The sequence below is a fragment of the Bubalus bubalis genome, chromosome 8, assembly GCF_019923935.1.
Source record: "Bubalus bubalis isolate 160015118507 breed Murrah chromosome 8, NDDB_SH_1, whole genome shotgun sequence".
Classification (NCBI taxonomy): Eukaryota; Metazoa; Chordata; class Mammalia; order Artiodactyla; family Bovidae; genus Bubalus; species Bubalus bubalis.
Genome location: NC_059164.1, coordinates 31,155,162 through 31,175,279, shown reverse-complemented (window position 1 = coordinate 31,175,279; position 20,118 = coordinate 31,155,162). Strand labels below are relative to the sequence as shown.

Genomic DNA, 20,118 nt, shown 5'->3' with positions numbered 1-20,118 from the left:
TCCCCAGGCACAGAGTGCACCATAGGCATCTGCTCAGCAAATACTTGTTTTCATTCTGGGTGGAAACTAAGTTACAGAACTTTGGCTACAGCATGATTTGACACATTGCTCCACAGTCCCTTTGCTTTCTAAAATCTAAGCGCCACGACTCTTTCTGTCCTCAGTTTACAAACAGTTCTGTCAGTGCAGAATCAGCTCTCATGTTGTGCGGCTGCAGCATTTTATAAATATCTCCAACCTGTCAGCACCAGGTCTTAGGGGCCACGTGCCAGTTCACAGGTGAGCTCCAGGTCAGAGTCCTCTGGCAGGCCAAGCTCTGGGGCTTCGAGGTTGTGTGCTGAGTGGTTGGGATGGCCCGGAAGGAGGGGGAGCCCGGGCCAGAGTCCCAGGAGAGGGCCGCCGCATGGTGACAAGGGCAGCCTATGAGGACAGAAGGCCTGGCCAGTGCTCTTCAGGGACAGACACTGGAGGACACAGCATGTTCAATCCAAATTATTCTTGAGCTCAGGGCTGAGTCCAGAGATCAGGACAAGGCAAAAAAGACGCCTGTGCAGGGCCAGAGCTGGATTTCAGGGAGAATCCAGGAAAGTGGCTTTTGGCAGAATCTGGAGCAGGCGCTGGAGCCTCCAGGACTGTCACTCAAGGACAGCATTGCCACCTGGTTTCTCACTTATTTGGTGCCTGCATGGCAGGTCCTGAGGCTGCTTTCCAAGTGTAATCAAATGGTCGGAAGAGTCCGACATGATTTAGTGACTACTGAAAGGGTTAGTCACTCAGTTGTGTCCGACTCTTTGTGACCCCCCGGACTGTAGCTTCAGTCCATGGGATTCTCCAGGCAAGAATGTTGGAGTGGATAGCCAATCACAACAAATGTGGTTGAAGGTGGGGAGGGGAGAGGAATTTTTCGTGAGAGGAAATTTTCGAGAGAGAATAATTTCGTCTTTGACAAACCAGGAGGGAAGAGGGAAAAACATGGAATTGGAGCTGAATGTGAAGCCCAAGACTTGGTTCTTTGTTCTGTTTGGGGCATGAAATGGAGACGTAAATAAATATACCCAAAATGAAATTATATTGCTACTCAGTGATACTGGTGGTGATGGTGATTCAAAAATATAATTTATCCTACGACAAATTATTGATTGTAATTACCATGCCAGGCATGATAGTGTACACATCACAGTATTGTCTCATGTAATCCTCCACTGAGATGGGATCTTGAGATTCCCATCTCACAAATGAGGAAACTGAGCCACCGAAAGCTTCATTTACCCAACCTGACTGTGCAAGTCAGTGCTACAGCTGGAATTCTCACCAAAGTGTCTGATATTTTTTTCCATTTCTTCTCCCCTAACACCGCTGCCCTGTAGGCCTTTGGTCCTTTGACATCACCATAATCCGGCTTCTTCAGAACATTCCAGAAGCAGAGCGAAGTGCTGTGAATGGCGTACAGTGCTCCCTGAACAACCTCAGGGACCTCATCCACTTCATCCTGGTCATGCTGGCCCTGGGGCCGCAGCAGTTTGGCATGCTAGCCTGTAACCACAGGCCACGTGCTATATATTTTTATGCAAGAAAGTGTATGATTACAAATGCCCATTCTCAGAAGACAGCAAGGAAGGGCACTTCAACCTGAGAGGTAGGCAGAGCCCCACTAATACTGGCCCCAAATCTCACTGTTTCCAGTGATTTTCCCGAGTTGCTATGGGAGCCTATCTTGTTCCACTGCTACATTTGAGAACAATTATGTCATCCATCACCTCTGCCAACAGCATCAACTGCTTTAAATGCATCTTTGGGGTGACAGTGACTTGCCAGAGTTTGAAAGGGGTCTGACTGGTGGCACAGGCATTAACAACTCAGATTCCACTCCAGCCAACTCAGAGGGGCTTGTTTTAGTTTTCCCAGCATAACTCAGTGTTTTCAGGTCTTTGTTGTTCTTTTGGTTCTAAAATTAGGCAGATCTTCAGTTAAAATTGGAGCTGGATCATGATCAATGATGTTTGGTCTCAGTTCCTTGAGTTTTGGTTTCACAGCTGGTTTGTGAATGTTCTTTTGTAAGGACTGAAGCTATTTTTTGAAGTAGATCATGGTAACAACTTTTGGGTGGTTTCTGGAGTCTAGGTCCAGGCCAGGAATCTGATGGTCCCTCAGCTGACTTGGGTAAGCTTTGTCTCAGTGATCAAGCTGAAACATCAGTTTGACCAGTTAACTCTGATTAAGAAAACCACTAGTTTGTGATGAGCAATTGTTGAGTTTCTGGATGCTTATAACAGTCAACACTCAAACTAACTTTGGGGAACCTAGAAGAAAATCCCAATAGTTCTTTGCTTAAAATAATGAATTGCTATTTTGTAAATACTATGAAATGAAAATTCACTTAGAAGTGAGAACAATGAAGCTGGCAATGCAGGCCCCTTGGGCCTCAAGGTACAGAGAACCTTTGGAGGGGAGGAGAATTTGGGGAGTAGTGTGCAGCACACTCAGTACCACTTTAGAGGCTCGTGCTGTTGGGAATGGTATTTTCTAAGATAGGGTTTTTCAGCCTCTGCCCAGTAGAGATGTTGGCCTCCACACCACACTAGATGCCGGGAGCAGGCCTTGCCTACCCACTTGTGAGAATCACAGATGTCTTCAGACATGACCAAATGTCCCCAAGGAGGGTCAAAGAGTCCCCCCACCCCAAAGCCCCTCTTAAGAATCACTGCTTAAGGCAAACATGAAAACTAAAGGAAAAAATGTCCACCTATTGTTAAAAGACAAAATGGCTAAAATTCATCCATTAGTAAGAAAATTACAAAAAGGGATTTTACACAGACCTGCTTCTTAGAGCTGAGTTGAGTGAAAACATGGCAGAGAAAATTTTGTGAACATTTTGCTTAACATACGGTATTTTGAAAAATTATACTGTACATAAGTTCTGGTACTATTTAAGGTGCCACCTCCCGTAATTTTTCTCCTTCCATGAAAAACCTGAAAGACCATTGTTACTACACACACAGATGCAACCAACTGGGTCAGGAAACCAGAACTGTTCTTCACATGGATTCTTCACTAAGGAGGCTGTGTTTTGAGGGGATATAGTACATCCTGTCCCCTGACCTTTGATTATCCTAATGAATACACGTACTTGCACAGGGGAGTCTCGGAACAAGTATTTAATGAATCCATTCTGGTCTTTTATTTAAAAGCTCCAGAAGCGCTAGCAGCTTGAGTGTATAATTTATGCCAAGTCTGTACCACTGGCTCCCCACACCTGCACCTCCTGTCCTTGAAAATTGTCTTCTTACCTGTGAATTCTGCATTTTACGTCCAGAATTACTTAATTTTACTTTTGCTTATCCTCCAGGCCCTCCCTGTGTAGTAGGACACCAACATCTTTCTTTCTTGGATTAGGGGGCCACTATCTTCATGTTTCCATGAATATTTCATGTTTTAGATCAGTACTGCCTAACAGAAATGCAAGTCACATTTATATATAATTTTAATATTTCCAAAATACTATCATTTAACTTGTAATCAATATAAAATTAAGATTTTATATTATTTTTTATTGATGTATAGTTGATTTATGGTATTGTGTATTATAGTATTAAGTGTATTATCAGTTCAGTTTAGTTCAGTTGCTCAGTCGTGTCTGATTTTGCAACCCCATGAACTGCAGCACACCAGGCCTCCCTGTCCATCACCAACTCCTGGAGTTCACCTAAACTCATGTCCATCTCGAGTCGGTGATGCCATCCAGCCATCTCATCCTCTGTCATCCCCTCCTCCTCCTGCCCTCAATCCCTCCCAGCATCAGTCTTTTCCAATGAGTCAACTCTTTGCATGAGGTGGCCAAAGTACTGGAGTTTCAGCTTTAGCATCAGTCCTTCCAAAGAACACCCAGGACTGATCTCCTTCAGAAGGGACTGGTTGGATCTCCTTGCAGTCCAAGGGGACTCTCAAGAGTCTTCTCCAACACCACAGTTCAAAAGCATCAATTCTTCGGCGCTCAGCTTTCTTCACAGTCCAACTCTCACATCCATACATGACCACTGGAAAAAACCATAGCCTTGACTAGATGGACCTTTGTTGGCAAAGTAATGTCTCTGCTTTTGAATATGCTATCTACGTTGGTCATAACTTTCCTTCCAAGGAGTAAGCATCTTTTAATTTCATGGTTGCAATCACCATCTACAGGGATTTGGAGCCCAGAAAAATAAAGTCTGACACTGTTTCCACTGTTTCCCCATCTATTTCCCATGAAGTGATGGGACTGGATGCCATGATCTTCATTTTCTGAATGTTGAGCTTTAAGCCATCTTTTTTACTCTCCTCTTTCACTTTCATCAAGAGGCTTTTTAGTTCCTCTTTATTTTCTGCCATAAGGGTGGTGTCATCTACATATCTGAGGTTATTGATATTTCTCTCGGCAATCTTGATTCCAGCTTGTGTTTCTTCCAGCCCAGCATTTCTCATGATGTACTCTGCATATAAGTTAAATAAGCAGGGTAATAATATACAGCCTTGACGTACTCCTTTTCCTATTTGGAACCAGTCTGTTGTTCCATGTCCAGTCCTAACTGTTGCTTCCTGACCTGCATACAGATTTCTCAAGAGGCAGGTCAGGTGGTCTGGTATTCCCATCTCTTTCAGAATTTTCCAGTTTATTGTGATCCACACAGTCAAAGGCTTTGGCATAGTCAATACAGCAGAAATAGATGTTTTTCTGGAACTCTCTTCCTTTTTCCACGATCCAGCGGATGTTGGCAATTTGATCTCTGGTTCCTCTACCTTTTCTAAAACCAGCTTGAATATCTGGAAGTTCACGGTTCACGTATTGCTGAAGCCTGGCTTGGAGAATTTTGAGCATTACTTTACTAGCATGTGAGATGAGTGCAATTGTGTGGTAGTTTGAGCATTCTTTGGCATTGCCTTTCTTTGGGCTTGGAATGAAAATGGACCTTTTCCAGTCCTGTGGCCACTGCTGAGTTTTCCAAATTTGCTGGCATATTGAGTGCAGCACTTTCACAGCATCATCTTTCAGGATTTGAAATAGCTCAACTGGTATTCCATCACCTCCACTAGCTTTGTTCATAGTGATGCTTTCTAAGGCCCACTTGAGTTCACATTCCAGGATGTTCTGGCTCTAGGTGAGTGATCACACCATCGTGATTATCTGGGTCATGAAGATCTGTTTTGTACAGTTCTTCTGTGTATTCTTGCCACCTCTTCTTAATATCTTCTGCTTCTTGTAGGTCCATACCATTTCTGTCCTTTATTGAGCCCATCTTTGCATGAAATGTTCCCTTGGTATCTCTAATTTTCTTGAAGAGATCTCTAGTCTTTACCATTCTGTTGTTTTCCTCTATTTCTTTGCATTGATTGCTGAGGAAGGCTTTCTTATCTCTTCTTGCTATTCTTTGGAACTCTGCATTCAGATGCTTATATAGTTCTTTTTCTCCTTTGCTTTTCGCTTCTCTCTTTTCACAGCTATTTGTAAGGCCTCCCCAGACAGCCATTTTGCTTTTTTATAGTATTGTGTATTAAGTATTATTAAGTATTGTGTATTATAGTATTCGTATTATAATATAGTATTGTGTTAGTTCCAGGTGTACAACATAGTGATTCAGTATTTTTGCAGATTACAATAAAGTTATTACAAGATAGTGGGTATACCCTTATTGCTTATCTATTTTATGTACTACAGCAACTTGTATCTGTTAATCCCATACCCCTAGTTTGTCCCTCCCCACTTCCTTCTCCCCTTTGGTAACCACAAATTTGTTTTCTGTATCAGTGGAATCTAAAAAACACAAAAGGTTGTAAATGTACTTTTAAAAATAATTCTTCCAAAGCTTATGTTTTTTACACCTCAGCTTATTACCAATTTGCACTAGCCACATGGCAAGTGTTCAATAGCCACATGTAGCTAGTGGCTGTACTGGAGTAGTTTGAACCCTATGATAATTCTCAAAGTTCCACATTTTTCTCCACTACAGAAGGCCTGTAAATAATACAATGGGCTCTATTCTGCCATAGATAGTGGGAGTAACATGTCAGAGCATTTGCCCAACTGGAAAATCATTCCATCAACTACAACATTCCCAGAAACAAATCATGGTGACCTACATCATCCTGAATTAACTAGGTTTTAGCTCATGACTGAACTGAACTGAACCAGATTGATGTGGAGCTATTCCGGAAATGCAGATGGCAACTGTGGAGGGTACCTTGATACTTGGCCTTTGCAGTACAGATCAACTCCACCAGGGGGCCTGCTAGCTGTGGTTGCCCAGTCCCAAGTCTGAGAATTTTATAAAATACCAGAACCAGTTTATAAACTTTTCAGTTTACAAACACAGGGAAAATTTTGGAAAGGCAATTTTTATGAGTACAAAATTAAAATAAGTTTTCCATACACATCTGTTTACTTATTCAGTCTCAACATGGCTTTCCTCTTGAGGTTTCATCCCCAACTTTGGTCACTGGCTGACTGATCTTACTACCCTGGTCAAATGCATCATTCTTTACTATCTCTAGATTCTCATTTAGTTATCCACTTTCTCTATTCTATTTCAGATCATGAGGGAGAAATGAGAATCTTATTTGGGTTCCAGGGAGCCTAGAATACAAATGACCTTGCCTCCTCCACCTTGTCCATTTAAAATTTACATTCAAGTGCAAAATGACCAATTTGCCAACTGGATTTCCTCTGACTCCTAGGAAGCTCAGTCATACTGGTGGGAGCCGTAAAGCATCAGGTCTAGTGGCTTGGTTTTATATCCTGCACTCTAGGTGCTGAGCTTTTGTATTTCAGTTGCTATGTCTCATCTGACTCTTCGAGACCCCATGAACTGCAGCACTCCAGGCTTCCCTGTCCTTCACTATCTCCCAGAGTTTGCTCAAGCTCATGTCCATTGAGTTAATGATGCCATCCAACCATCTCATCCTCATCCCTTCTCTTGCCCTCAGTCTTTCCCAGCATCAGGATCTTTTCCAATGAGTTGGCTCTTCGCATGAGGTCGCCAAAGTATTGGAAATTCAGCACCAGTTCTCCCCTCTAATTATCATGTTATCAGTTTAGTCATGTCCGATCCAGGGGATCTTCCCAGCCAAGGGATTGAAACCATGTCTCCCACATTGTAGGTGGATTCTTACTGTCTGAGCCACCAGGAAAGCCCCCAATTTGTTTATAAGCCACCCCCAGATCATTCCCGGAACGTGGTTTGGGTATAAAAGAAAGATTTTCTTCATGCCCAAAGCTCCTCCCTTGGAATAACAAATCCTCTGAAAACATTTCAGCTCCAGATCTGCTTCTCCTCAGGGCCTGGTAGTTTGTTTTAGTCATGCTTAGTCACTCTTGCTTTTAGCGCAGCATGTAGGCATGTATGATGCCAAGGAGGGCAAGCTGACTGCTGAACTGGCTGCAACTCACTTTGGTGGTCCTAGATTTTACTTAAGCAAGGTATTAGAACTCTCCATTGTCAGGGTACAGGGAAACGGGCTGGGGGAGATGGAACGATTATGTACCATACCTGGAAGCACAAGAAGGCACCTGAAAGCCCTGCTTCCTCCTACAGGCAAGATGGCACAACACAGCTGCCAGGGTTCCTGGTCATGGTGAGTAGGGCTCAACAGGCTGTGGCTAGACCTGTTATCCACAGGAATGAACTGGCCCATCCCTTTTCAAAAGAACCCTTGCACATCTCCATGGAAAGTATCCACATAACTTATGCACCAAGCTTAGCCATTAACCCAGTTATTCAGCATTCTCCCTGGTGGCTCGGCTGGTAAAAAATCTGCCTGCAATGTGGGAGACCTGGGTTTGGAAGATCCCAGGGGAACAGCTCCAGTATTTTAGCATGGAGAATTCCCTGGACAGAGGAGCCTGGCAGGCTACATACAGTCTATGGGGTCGCAGAGTCAGACTGAGCAACTTTCACTCACGCCTCACTTAATTCCCTGGTTTAGCCAGTATCTGCCAAAGTCAGTCTAAATTTTGTTGTGTTATTTTCACACTTCATTTTCTGCTACCGTGTGGCTACTAGTATACATTGTCAAGAGACAGGGAAGTGTCATTCCACTCACACACACCCTGCCGAAAGCTGTTGTCTGAAACATCTATAAAGAAAACTTGTATACCCTTGATGGGTAAGATAACACATCCTTTGACTGTTTCTCAAGCATTTACACACTTACATGATCCCAAGGTGATTTTGATGTTTTTGCCCACTTTATTCTCAGCAGTTTAATCACTGACCCAAGCCACTTTATTCTCAGCTGCTTAATCACTGACCCAAGACACTTTATTCTCAGCTGCTTAATCACTGACCCAAGTCTTCCCACAGATTTCATTGGAAATGTCATTTAAGATGCCAGAAAGGTAAAGTTTTTAAGTCATATTTATTGAAATTGAATTTACATTCAGTAAAACTCAAAATTTCTGACAGATGTAATTACCACTATAATCAAAGTGTAGAACAGTTCCTCAGCCCCTACCCTCAAAATGCTATGCAACAAACTCCTCCATTGATCTGTCCTCTATACAATGGGTCAAATTTAATCATCAAAATGATAAAACTGCAAGCACAAAACCCAGAGGTTTAGCATAGTCAAAAGAATGGGATTTAAAAATAACCTTTGTAAATTAAAGCAGCTAACCAAATTCTCTTTTAAGATAGTTGTGGAATAGCTAGTCTAGCTACTGTGTCAAGATTCAGGCTGGATGGCAGAAAAACTGTTTTAAATAATGAAATTGAATTCTGCCGAAAATTCTCTACAGGGCAGATATATATTTTTACAGATACTTGGCAGTTTTTTTCTAAAATTCACCCCTGCTACCACCATGAAAAGGACAAATAGCAAAAAACTCTATTCTGTATATATCAATCATCACATGTTCAAATACACCTTATCTCCTGGAAAAGCTTCTTTCAAGCACCAGCCCTGTAAGAGAAGTATCACAGTAGGTAATTAGAGCAGCAATTACTAAATTAGATTTAAGAAAATATAGTGACTAAACCATGTTTATAAAAGCAGTGCAGGTAAGGAAAATGAATTCCCCAATGAACTACATATTGTCAAATCAGGCATAGCAATATTCTGACATTAAAAAAAAAAATTAACTCAAAATGGCCACCATTGCCAAAGATAAACATCTTTAAAGATTAGATGCCAATCACTTAAAAATACTTTTGTAAAATAACATTTTTCTTGGCATAATAAAATGTTATTTATTTAATAGAGCCCCCCCCATTTTATTTAAAACATAATGTTTAAAGGGGGAGGATATGATTGCACTAATACATTCCTGCCCATCAAATTGGCCTCAGGTAAATCCTTTAACCCATCAGAGCAGAGGGTATCCAATCAGATTAGGGTTCTCATCCTTGGCCAAGAATTCTATCCAACTAATAACTCAGACCAGATTTTCTCCATTTGGTCCATACCTTAAGCTTGTCAGCATCTTGTCAGCCTGGTAGGAAAGAGAGAAAAACAATGTTAAGAATATCACTAAGTTTTTATAAATTATTTATTTTAATTGGAGGACAATAACAATATTGTTTTGGGCATTTTGTGTCTTTTTTTTTTTCTTCTTTTTTTGGTAAAGAGTACCTTATTGGGCTATTTACCTTTGGTGACTAAAGAGCTAACTTTGAGTAGAATTCCTGTAAAACAGCAATATTTTCCTGAATTTCCTGACACTGGGAATCTCCTGAAATTCCCAGCCAGGAGACACCCTGGGCGTCTCCATTTTATAGAATGTCAGCAGTCACCATCCTTATAACTTTATCTTCTTGTTACACTACCATGGAAGAATATCAACTTGGGGAAAAACTATAAACATTACTGGTAACAGTATCTACCTATGAAAGATGGAAACAAACTCTTCACATTAAAAAAAAAAAAAAAAAAAAAAGGCAAAGGAAGCCTGAAACTAGTGTACAGAGGCGGAGGCAGAGGCCATCGAATTGAGAACAGTCCTGTCAACACTTGCTCAGTTCCCACAGTCTTTAAATAGACACTGGCTCTCAGCCATGTCCCTCTCCTAAAGCGAATTGTTTAAAAAAAAAGCGGGGGTGGGGGGCGCCATGCTTAGGACACAGCTCGCATCAGTAAAATCAGATACTTTCTGATCAGTAAAAAGGTCTTTCACCACTGAGGCAAACATGTAAACATCCCACAAGCCTCCCATTTCAAGAGATCACTAAGCGGTACCAGTGATAACGATTCCTTCATTCAGTCAGCTATAAATTGAGATCTTTACCAATTTTATTAAATCCGGGGAGTAGCGCTTTCGATAGGAATGTATACCGGTAAAACACTTAAAATGCCCTCTAATGCTGAGGACCAGAGTGGAACTTGGAAACCCTTCCTCGAGACAAACTTTCTTTAGGGCCACTTTTCCTGTTTATCTTGGCGAACACAAGTCAGAACCCCAAAGGTTCCGACTTTTTCTCAGGCCAGAAAACGATGACGGGCCTCCCGCTCATGTGACCCCACACACGTTAGGAAAGAGAGTTCCATGCTGCATAACGCACTGTCAATGCTGAAAAGGGAATGTGGGGGAGAAAAACTGCTCCCTCATCAAGGCTCACAGTAGCTAACCGCTCCCACAAGAGTCACGTAGACCTTTTAAAGAGCCCAACCACGGAGCGAAGTGGCAACTGAGAGGCATTTGCGGAGGGCGAATGCCTGTGTGGGCGAAATTACCTCCGTTTCTTGCTAACACCGGAATTAACACTGCTCTGCCTTGAAGGCTCAAGTGTTTCAGGCCCATGATCTCATCCGCTTCCTAAATAGACCGTGTTAGAGTCCTCAGAGCCCCCGGCGGGGGCCCCGCGTGCGTCCCAACTCGCACACCGTCCAGGGCTCTGCGCCTCCGCCCCGGGTCGGTTCCTCCAAGAGTCTTGTTTGTTTTTTCTCTTTTTATTGCAAAAGGAGCTTGAAGCTCCATGTGGCTCGGATCCCTTGAGCATCGGGGTCCCAGGCACAAGTGACAGGCGCCTCGACCCCTGGGGGAAAGAGGGACCTTAGGCGCCAAGAGCGTTATTTCTGGGGAGGAAGGGTCCCCGGTACCCTGAGGATGTCCTCGCCGCAGAAGAGCTCTGACAGCGGCTCCCGTGGGGCCTGGGAGGCCTCTCTGAGGGGGAGCCGAGCTGAGGTCTAACACGAGCCCTAGCCGCCCACATGGGGCGGACGCGCGGACAGGAGGGGCGCTCCTGGTAAGTGCCACTGGAGACACCCCCGGGCCACGCGGAGGGCTCTAGCGTCGAGCTGGTGAAAAGCCACTTACCGAGTCACGCGCGGAGGCAGAAAGGGGAGAGAGACAGGGAGACACCCAGTTTAAAAGGGGCCTGGGCGATCAGCACCCGGCGGCAACCAACCAAAAAGTTGCCCTAGAGCCCCGCCCGGCCCGGGACCCAGCCCAGCACCCGCTCCTCCCAGCCAGCGGCACCCTGAGGCCCTCGCGCGCCTCCTGTCGGCGGCCTGGGGCGAGCGGGGCGGACGGCTGCCCCGGCCTCCCGCAGCTAGGGCCTCAAAGCTGACCCACCGACCATCTGCCCCAAACCTCTCCCTAAGAGTGGGGTCCATTTACCTTGAGGCAGATTCAAGAGAGCTTCTGGCACTCTAATAATGTTAGGTATTTCTGCCTGTCTCCCCTCTCCCCACCTGAAGTATCCCATGCCTTTCCCCAGGATAGTCTGCAAGCCACCAGAAGTCCCCAGCTTTGCTTTTATACTTGGTTCTATCCTTAATCTGGAGAAGGCAATGGCACCCCACTCCAGTACTCCTGCCTGGAAAATCCCATGGACAGAGGAGCCTGGTAGGCTGCAGTCCATGGGGTCGCTGAGGGTCCGACACGACTGAGCAAGTTCACTTTCACTTTTCACTTTCATGCACTGGAGAAGGAAATGGCAACCCACTCCAGCGTTCTTGCCTGGAGAATCCCAGGGACGGGGTAGCCTGGTGGGCTGCCGTCTATGAGGTCACACAGAGTCGGACACGACTGAAGTGACTTAGCAGCAGCAGCAGCTATCCTTAATCTGTCCCTGGAATTTTTAGAATTGAGACTTCCTAGGTACTGGAGCACTTTAGATCATTTTGGTTGGAGAGACTGTTTAGGGCAACAAGTATACATCAACAAGTATAGACTCAGCAGTAGGCACCCTGATTTATGCTGGTGGGTGGGTTGTTGTTGTCAGTCTCTAAGTCCAGTCGGACACTTTTGGACCCCATGGACTGCAACATGGCAGGCTTCCCTGTCCTTCACTATCTCCCAGAGTTAGCTCAAACCCATGTCCATTGAGTCGGTGATGCCATCCAACCATCTCATCCTTTGTGGTCCCCTTCTCCTCCTGCCTTCAATCTTTCCCACTATCAAGGTCTTTTCCAATGAGTCGGCTGGCTCTTCCCATCAGGTGGCCAAAGTATTGGAGCTTCAGCTTCAGTGTCAGTCCTTCCAGTGGATATTCAGGACTGATTTCCTTTAGAATTGACTGGTTTGATCTCCTTGCAGTCCAAGAGTCCTCTCCAGCACCACAGTTAGAAAGCATCAGTTCTTCCATGCTCAGCCTTCTTTATAGTCTGACTCACATCCATACATGACTACTGGAAAAACCATAGCTTTGACTATAGGGACCTTTATCGGCAAAGGTCGACTTGTCATGATGTACTGGATGCCATGATCTCAGTGTTTTGAATGTTGAGTTTTAAGTCGGCTTTTTCACTGTCCTCTTTCACCTTCATCAAGAGGCTCTTTAGTTCATCTTCACTTTCTGCTCTTAGAGTGGTATCATCTGCATATCTGAGGTTGTTGATATTTCTCCCAGGAATCTTGATTCCAGCTTGCAATCAAGCTAGGGGGCAGGAGGGGGAATGGTGTTGAATGAGAAACTGCCCCTGCTTTCAAGGAACATAAAACGATAGAAGCCAATGCAGTGTGCCACAGGATCAAGCCACCAAGCCCAGTCTCCTAAGGACATAAGGGTACCCTTCCTGGAGGAGAGGGTGTCTAGGCTGTATCTAGCATACCAGCAGGAAGCTTGCTTCATGATACAGGCGAAACCAAGAGAGTTAAAGAAGAGTCATAGACTAGAGGGACTTTTAGATCATACAGAATTTCTGGTGGAGTAGAGCACACATTAGGATGCTCTCCAAAAGGAGACTTGTTGCCACAATGGAATGTAAGCCTAATGGAGACTCAGCTTCTCGCTCTGCTGGATCCTCTGAATTCAACACAGTGCCTGGAACATATTTGAGTAAGTGGGAAATGACTCCAGGGGAAGGGATTCGCCACTGAACCCCTATAGTAGTTGAGTATTCATGCTATGAAACTCTTCAAGGCTCATAGTGATGATCGTGGTGGGGGTCTTATCCCAGAATGTAGCTTTTTGTGTTTCCATGAGTGTGAGTTTATTCCTGCGTTCCCAGGACATGGCCTAGAGCTTGGTGCACTGTGAATGCTTGATAAAAGCCTGCTGGATTTCCTTTCTTGGTGTGTATTTGCCCTGCTGCTAGAGAGGAACCCTCCACCCCCACTCACCATGCCATGTCTCTTTGTGAAGGAACTTCTGCAGGCAAATGCCCTGAGCTTCTGTCCACCCTTTCCTCATTCCCTTCCAGAAAAGAAGGAATTTCAATAAAATCCTGTTCTAACATGAACTTTGAGAACAAACTGGGGTAAGCTTGTTGGCGTCCATCCTCCACCTGTTCCCTGTTTTCAAGATTGTAATCTTCTCTGATGTCTCCCCCTAGACAAGGGTTGAGACGTGACCATTTGGAAGCCATTGAGGGTTTTCTTGGTTCAGTGTACAGTTATCTGGGTATAAGTGTCACTCCCTTATCCTTTGTGATTTTCAGTAGTCCAAACTGAATAAAAGATAGTATATCTTACTAATCCTGCAAAAACAAGATCTTGCATTTTACTCACTTTAAATTTTTGGCCCCCATATATGTTATGGCCCCCATAGATGTCCAATGGCTCCTCTTTCTCAAAGAAGAGCAAATCCATCAGGAGGCTGTAAGCTGTGAAGGTTCCTGTTCTTTTTCTTCCCTCATTGCCCAGCATCAATATAAAATAACAGTGACCCAAGGTTAGGATAGGGAGCAGAACAGACTCAGCTCTAAAATCACAATCTTCTTATCAGCAGTAAAGCTAACACTTTCATTTCCCTTCTGTGTCTTGTTTTGCATTGGTTCTGAAGATGGAAGGGCAAGAAAGCACATTTTTTATCTTCCTCCCCTAACCCTGCAGTTGTCTGATCCTTATTTGTTTCCAGTGGACCAACATCAGATACAGATCTGGGACTTTTGCTTTTGCCAATTAATTGTCCCATTCATTTCCTTTTGTCTCTGTTTAGTGCACATTTTGTTGTGTTGCTGTAGTGTAGAGTCGGGAGATAAAGCAACTGAAGACATTATTTATGATTTAAATGATCACAGCAGTTGGGTAACATTTTAATTGGCGTCAGTGGGCCATTTGCCACATGCTGTTCTCTGCCCAGCAGCCTGCCTCTTCCAAGCAGCTGTAGGCTTGTTTTCAAGCCAGGAGAGAATGTTTGCTCTCATGGAGGCCTATTGGTTCCACTTGCCTCAGTAGAAGCAGATGATGGCTGCAATGCGGCTGATTTCAGCGATTAGAGGCTGTACAGGTAAGCACAGCGATTAGAGGTTGTACAGGTAAGCATGCTGGAAGCACTGGGATACAGCTGTACTTGTTTCTGACCTCCAGAATGGATACAAAACAGACTATTTAAAAAAATGCCCCCTCGGGTTTGTTGCTCAAACATAGTTGTTCACAAGACCTCTGGAAAATTTAGGAATAAAGGTATAAAATAGATTTCTATTTCATGTTTTATATTCAATATATCAAATATATCACCTTTATTGATAAGCATGCTCTAGTTGTAAAACAAATAAAATAAAAACATCCTTCAACTCCACATCCTTCTGCAACTAACTACTTATTTCTTTTTCTCTTGATAGTGTGCGTGCCTCATGCTAAGTCGCTTTAGTCGTGTCTGACTCTTTGCAGTCTCGTGGACCGTAGCCTGCCAGTCTCCTCTGTCCATGGGATTACCCAGGCAAGAATGCTGGAGTGAGTTGCCATGCCATGCTCCAGGGGATTTTCCTATTTTCCTGACCCAAGAACTGAACTAGTATTTCTTATGTCTCCTGCATTGGCAGGCAGATTCTTTACCACTAGGGCCACCTGGAAAGCCCTCTCTTGATAGCAAGTCTCCTCAAAAGCACTGTTTCTAATTGCTCTCCTCCACTCTTCTGAATCTAATTATGTTGGGCAGCCTTGGAGATGATCCCAGTGGCCCCATCTCCTGCTATTCATGCCCTTGTGTAGTTCGCTCCTCTTGAGTGTGGGCTGGACCTGTTGAATTTCTTCCAGTGAATAGAGTACAGCAAAAGCAATGGGATGGCATATGACAAGATGCTCCCTATCATATGTCGCTAGGAAACTGCAAATTAAAACCACAGTGACATGCCATTATATATCTATTGGAATAGTTAACTTCCAAAACACTGACAACATCAAATGCTAGTCAGGATGTATTAATAACTAGCAACTCTCTTTGTTGCTGGCAGGCATGCGAAATGGCACAGCCACTTGGAAGACAGTTTGGCAGTTCCTTACCAAAGTAAACGTGTTCTTACCACATAATCCAGCAGTCAAGCTCCTTGGTATTTACCCAAATGAGCTGAAAACTTGCAGCCACACAAACACTTGCACACAGATGTTTACTGTGGTTTTATGTATTCATCATTGCCAAAGCTTGGAAACCACCAGGCTTCAGTAGGTGAATGGATAAGTAAATTGTGGTACATCCAAACTATGGAATACTACTCTATACTAAAAAGAAGTGAGTTGTGAAGCCATGAAAAAACATGAAGGAAACTTAATTACATAAGTTTACATAATATGCAATTACATAATCACATATTACTAAGTGAAAGAAGCCAACCTGAAAAGTTTACCTACTGTTTGATTCCAACTATATGGCATTTTGGAAAAGGTAAAACTATGGGAACAAAAAAAAAAAGATCAATGGTTGCCAGAGGTTTGGGGAGAGGGAGGATGAATAGGTGGCACACAGGGGATTTTTAGGTCAGTAGTAGTGAGAACATCCTGTACAGAATTGCTAGATGTACATAAGAAAGAGCTCCTCCATGGCTGCATCTTAGTGGAGTCATGTGGGATAGAGAATAATTGAAGATGAGCTTTGTTCACTTGTACATTTATATGATTGTTCAAATTCTGTTGTTCAGTCGCTAAGTCATGTGTGACTATTTGCAACCCCATGTACTGCAGCATGCCAGGCTTCCCTGTCCTTTACCATCTCCTGGAGTTTGCTCAAACTCAAGTCCAGTGAATCTGTGATGCCATCCAACCATCTCCTCCTCTGTTGTCCCCTTCTCCTCCTGCCCTCTATCTTTCCCAGCATCAGGATCTTTTCTAATGAGTCAGCTCTTCACATCAGGTGGGCAAAGTATTAGAGCTTCAGCTTTAGCATCAGTCCTTCCAATGAATATTCAGGTTGATTTCCTTTAGGATGGACTGGTTTGATCTCTTTGCTGTCCAACAGACTCTCAAGAGTCTTCTCCAGCACCACAGTTCAAAAGCATCAATTCTTCCATGCTCAGCCTTTTTTATGGTCCAACTCTCACATTCATACATGACTACAGGAAAAACCATAGCTTTGACTATGCAAACCTTTGTCAGCAAAGCGGTATCTCTGCTTTTAATATGCTGTCTAGGTTGTCTAACTTCCCTGGTGGCTCAGACGGTAAAGCATCTGCCTACAATGCAGGAGGCCTGGGTTCAATCCCTGGGTTGGGAAGATCCCCTGGAGAAGGAAATGGCAACCCACTCCAGTACCCTTGCCTGGAAAATCTCATGGACAGAGGAGCCTGGTAGGCTACAGTCCACGGGGTCACAAAGAGTTGGACACGACTGAGTGACTTCACTTTTTATCACTAGGTTGGTCATAGCTTTTCTTCCAAGGAGCAAGCGTCTTAATTTTATAACTGCAGTCTCTGTCTACAGTGATTTTGGAGCCCAAGAAAATAAAATCTGTCACTGTTTCCATTTTTTCCCATCTATTTGCCAGGAAGTGATGGTACCAGATGCCATGATCTTTGTCTTTTTAATGTTGAGTTTTAAGCTGGCTTTTTCTCCCTCCTCTTTCACCTTCATTAAGCATCTCTTCAGTTCCTCTTCACTTTCTGCCATAAGGGTGGTGTCATCTGCATATCTGAAGTTATTGATATTTCTCCTGGCAATCTTGATTCCACTTGAGCTTCATCCAACCCGGCATTTCACATGATATCCTCTGCATATAAGTTAAATAAGCAGGGTGACAGTATACAGCCATGACATACTCCTTTCCCAATTTGGAACCAGCCCATTTTCCATGTCCAGTTCTAACTGTTGCTTCTTGACCTGCGTACAGGTTTCTCAGAACACAGGTCAGGTGGTCTGGTATTCCTATCTCTTTAAGAATTTTCCACAGTTTGTTGAGATCCATACAAAGGCTTTAGCGTAGTCAATGAAGTAGATGTTTTTCTGGAATTCCCTTGCTTTTTCTGTGATCCAGCGGATGTTGGCAATTTGCTCTCTGGTTCTGCTGCCTTTTCTAAATCCAGCTTGTGCATCTGGAAGTTCTTGGTTCATGTACTATTGAAACCTAGCTTGAAGGATTTTGAGCATGACCTTGCTAGCATGTGCAATGAATGCAATTAGTTTGAACATTCTTTGGCATTGCCCTTATTTGGGATCGGAATGAAAACTGACCTTTTCCAACCCTGTGGCCACTGCTGAGTTTTCCAAATTTGCTGGCATATTGAGTGGAGCACTTTAACTACATCATCTTTTAGGATTTGAAATAGCTCAGCTGGAATTCCATCACCTCCACCAGCTTTGTTTGTAGTAATGCTTCCTAAGGCCCACTTGGCTTCACACTCCAGGATGTCTGACTCTAGTTGAGTGATCACACCATCCTGGTTATCCAGGTCATTAAGACTGTTTTTGTATAGTTCCTCTGTGTATTCCTGCCACCTCTTCTTAGTATCTTCTGCTTCTGTTAGGTCCATATAATTTCTGTCCTTTATTGTGCCCATCTTTGCATGAAATATTCCCTTGGTGTCTCCAATTTTCTGGAAGAGATCTCATCTTTCCCATTCTATTGTTTTCCTTTATTTCTTTGCATTGATCACTTAGGAAGGCTTTCTTATCTCTCCTTGCTATTCTCTGGAACTCAGCATTCAGATGGATATATCTTTCCTTTTCTCCTTTTCCTTTCACTTCTCTTCTTTTCTCAGCTGCTTCTAAGGCCTCCTCAGACAGCCATTTTGCCTTTTTTCATTTCTTTTCCTCGGGGATGGTTTTGAGTACTGCCTTCTGCACAATGTCATGAATCTCTCTTCATGGTTCTTCAGGCACTCTATCTATCAGATCTAATGTCTTGAATCTATTTGCCACTTCCACTGTATAATCATAAGGGATTTGATTTAAGTCATACTTGAATGGCCTAGTGGTTTTCCCTACTTTCTTCAATTTAAGTCTGAATTTGGCAATAAAAAGTTCATGATCTGAGCCACAGTCAGCTTCTGTTCTTGTTTTTTCCTGACTGTATAGAGCTTCTCCATCTTCAGCTGCAAAGAATATAATCAATCTGACTTTGGTATTGATTATCTGGTGATGTCCATGTGTAGAGAAGTCTCTTGTGTTGTTGGAAGAGAGTGTTTGCTATGACCAGTGCATTATGTTGGCAAAACTCTGTTAGCCTTCGCCCCAGTTCATTTTGTACTTCATGGCCAAACTTTCCTGTCACTTCAGGTATCTCTTGACCTACTTTTGATTGTTCAAATGAACATTGTCAAATTTAAATTTCAAGAGGGTAGGAACTGTGACTCCTTAATTTCTGCATATAAGTCTGGGCTGCCTGAACCTCGTGCAAAAGGTTGCTAATAAATGCCTTTCATGGAAATGATGATAAATATGTGAAGCCACTTGATTGGAATGCCTTTTCTAATGAGCACATGTTTATAACCAACATTCAGAGGCTGGAAATTACTTCCAGGCCCATCCAGATCTGTGCTGGGAACTGAAAGCAGCAATGCCACAGCTTCTTCTAAATTACACTTTAAGCTTTAGAAAGATTATGATGAAGCAGTGCATAATCCTTCTGGTGTCTTCAGTGATGCACTTAAACAGGAATGTTTCCTTCCTTCCCCTTGCCGTGACTAAACATCTGTGCAACCATGACTGTTCCAGCTTAAAGGAAAGCATCAGACCCATTTAGCCTCTCCTGCTATTCATCCTGTGTCCTCTCTCCTCTCATTCCCAAAGGGGTAGCCCTCCACTAGGGGCAGCAGCATCATAGATGCTCTGTCGAGAGCACAGTTAGTCTACATTTTTTCATTACTGATCTGCATGCCCTTAACGAGCTTGCGCTCTGCTAGATGGAACTCGAGGTGCCCGGAGGGCTTTACACTTTAGTTGAGTCAGGTAAATTTACTCAGATTCAAAAATTTAAACAGGCATTCGGGGAGAACGTTGAGTCTGTTTTTGTAGAAAGGACCCATCTTTCTGGTTTCCACTCCCCTTCCCTTCTCTCCATGGCATCTGGTGTTCACATGTGGGGAGGTACTTTGGGTCCAGGAAGGGAGGCAGATGACAAGGACGGGTCTTCTGCATTTCAGCTGGCCTTTGCTACAGTAGGTGCTGCCCTTGGACAGTGACTGCTGTAATGGAAGTGTTTCCAGCCGTGGGTCTTCTCTGAGGTTTGTCGTTGAAGACCTGGGACCTGTCACTCATGATCACACTTGCCTGTGGCTTGGTCAAGCCTTGGGAATCTGCTCTGATCAGCTCCAGGGGCACCTTCCCTGGCTACCCTATCCAAACCCCACTCCCTCTCCCTCCTTTTTTTTAAAGCCTATTTTCTTTATAGGACATATCTATGTATCTATCCATCTTTCACTTTCATGTAGCCTCCTCTACTGAAACTTAAATCCCTTTCAAGATGATTTACCTAGAGGTCTCCTATCCGCTTCTCTACCTCTATTTCCATCTCCTTCTCTGTCTCCACCCTCAAACCCACACCCATACTGATACCAATCTGT

General features: G+C 43.7%; 1 long non-coding RNA gene and 1 other non-coding gene across 2 annotated transcripts; both read right to left on the bottom strand.

The window, feature by feature from the left end:
- Positions 1-8,367: 8,367 nt before the first annotated feature.
- Positions 8,368-11,413, bottom strand: LOC102413767. The gene is made up of 3 exons (XR_328964.4): positions 11,279-11,413; positions 9,432-9,457; positions 8,368-8,928 (listed from the first exon to the last, which is right to left on the bottom strand). It is a non-coding gene; the product is annotated as an uncharacterized LOC102413767 (long non-coding RNA).
- On the bottom strand, positions 9,306-9,378 carry LOC112586699. The gene has a single exon (XR_003111192.1). It is a non-coding gene; the product is annotated as a small nucleolar RNA SNORD93 (small nucleolar RNA).
- Positions 11,414-20,118: the final 8,705 nt, after the last annotated feature.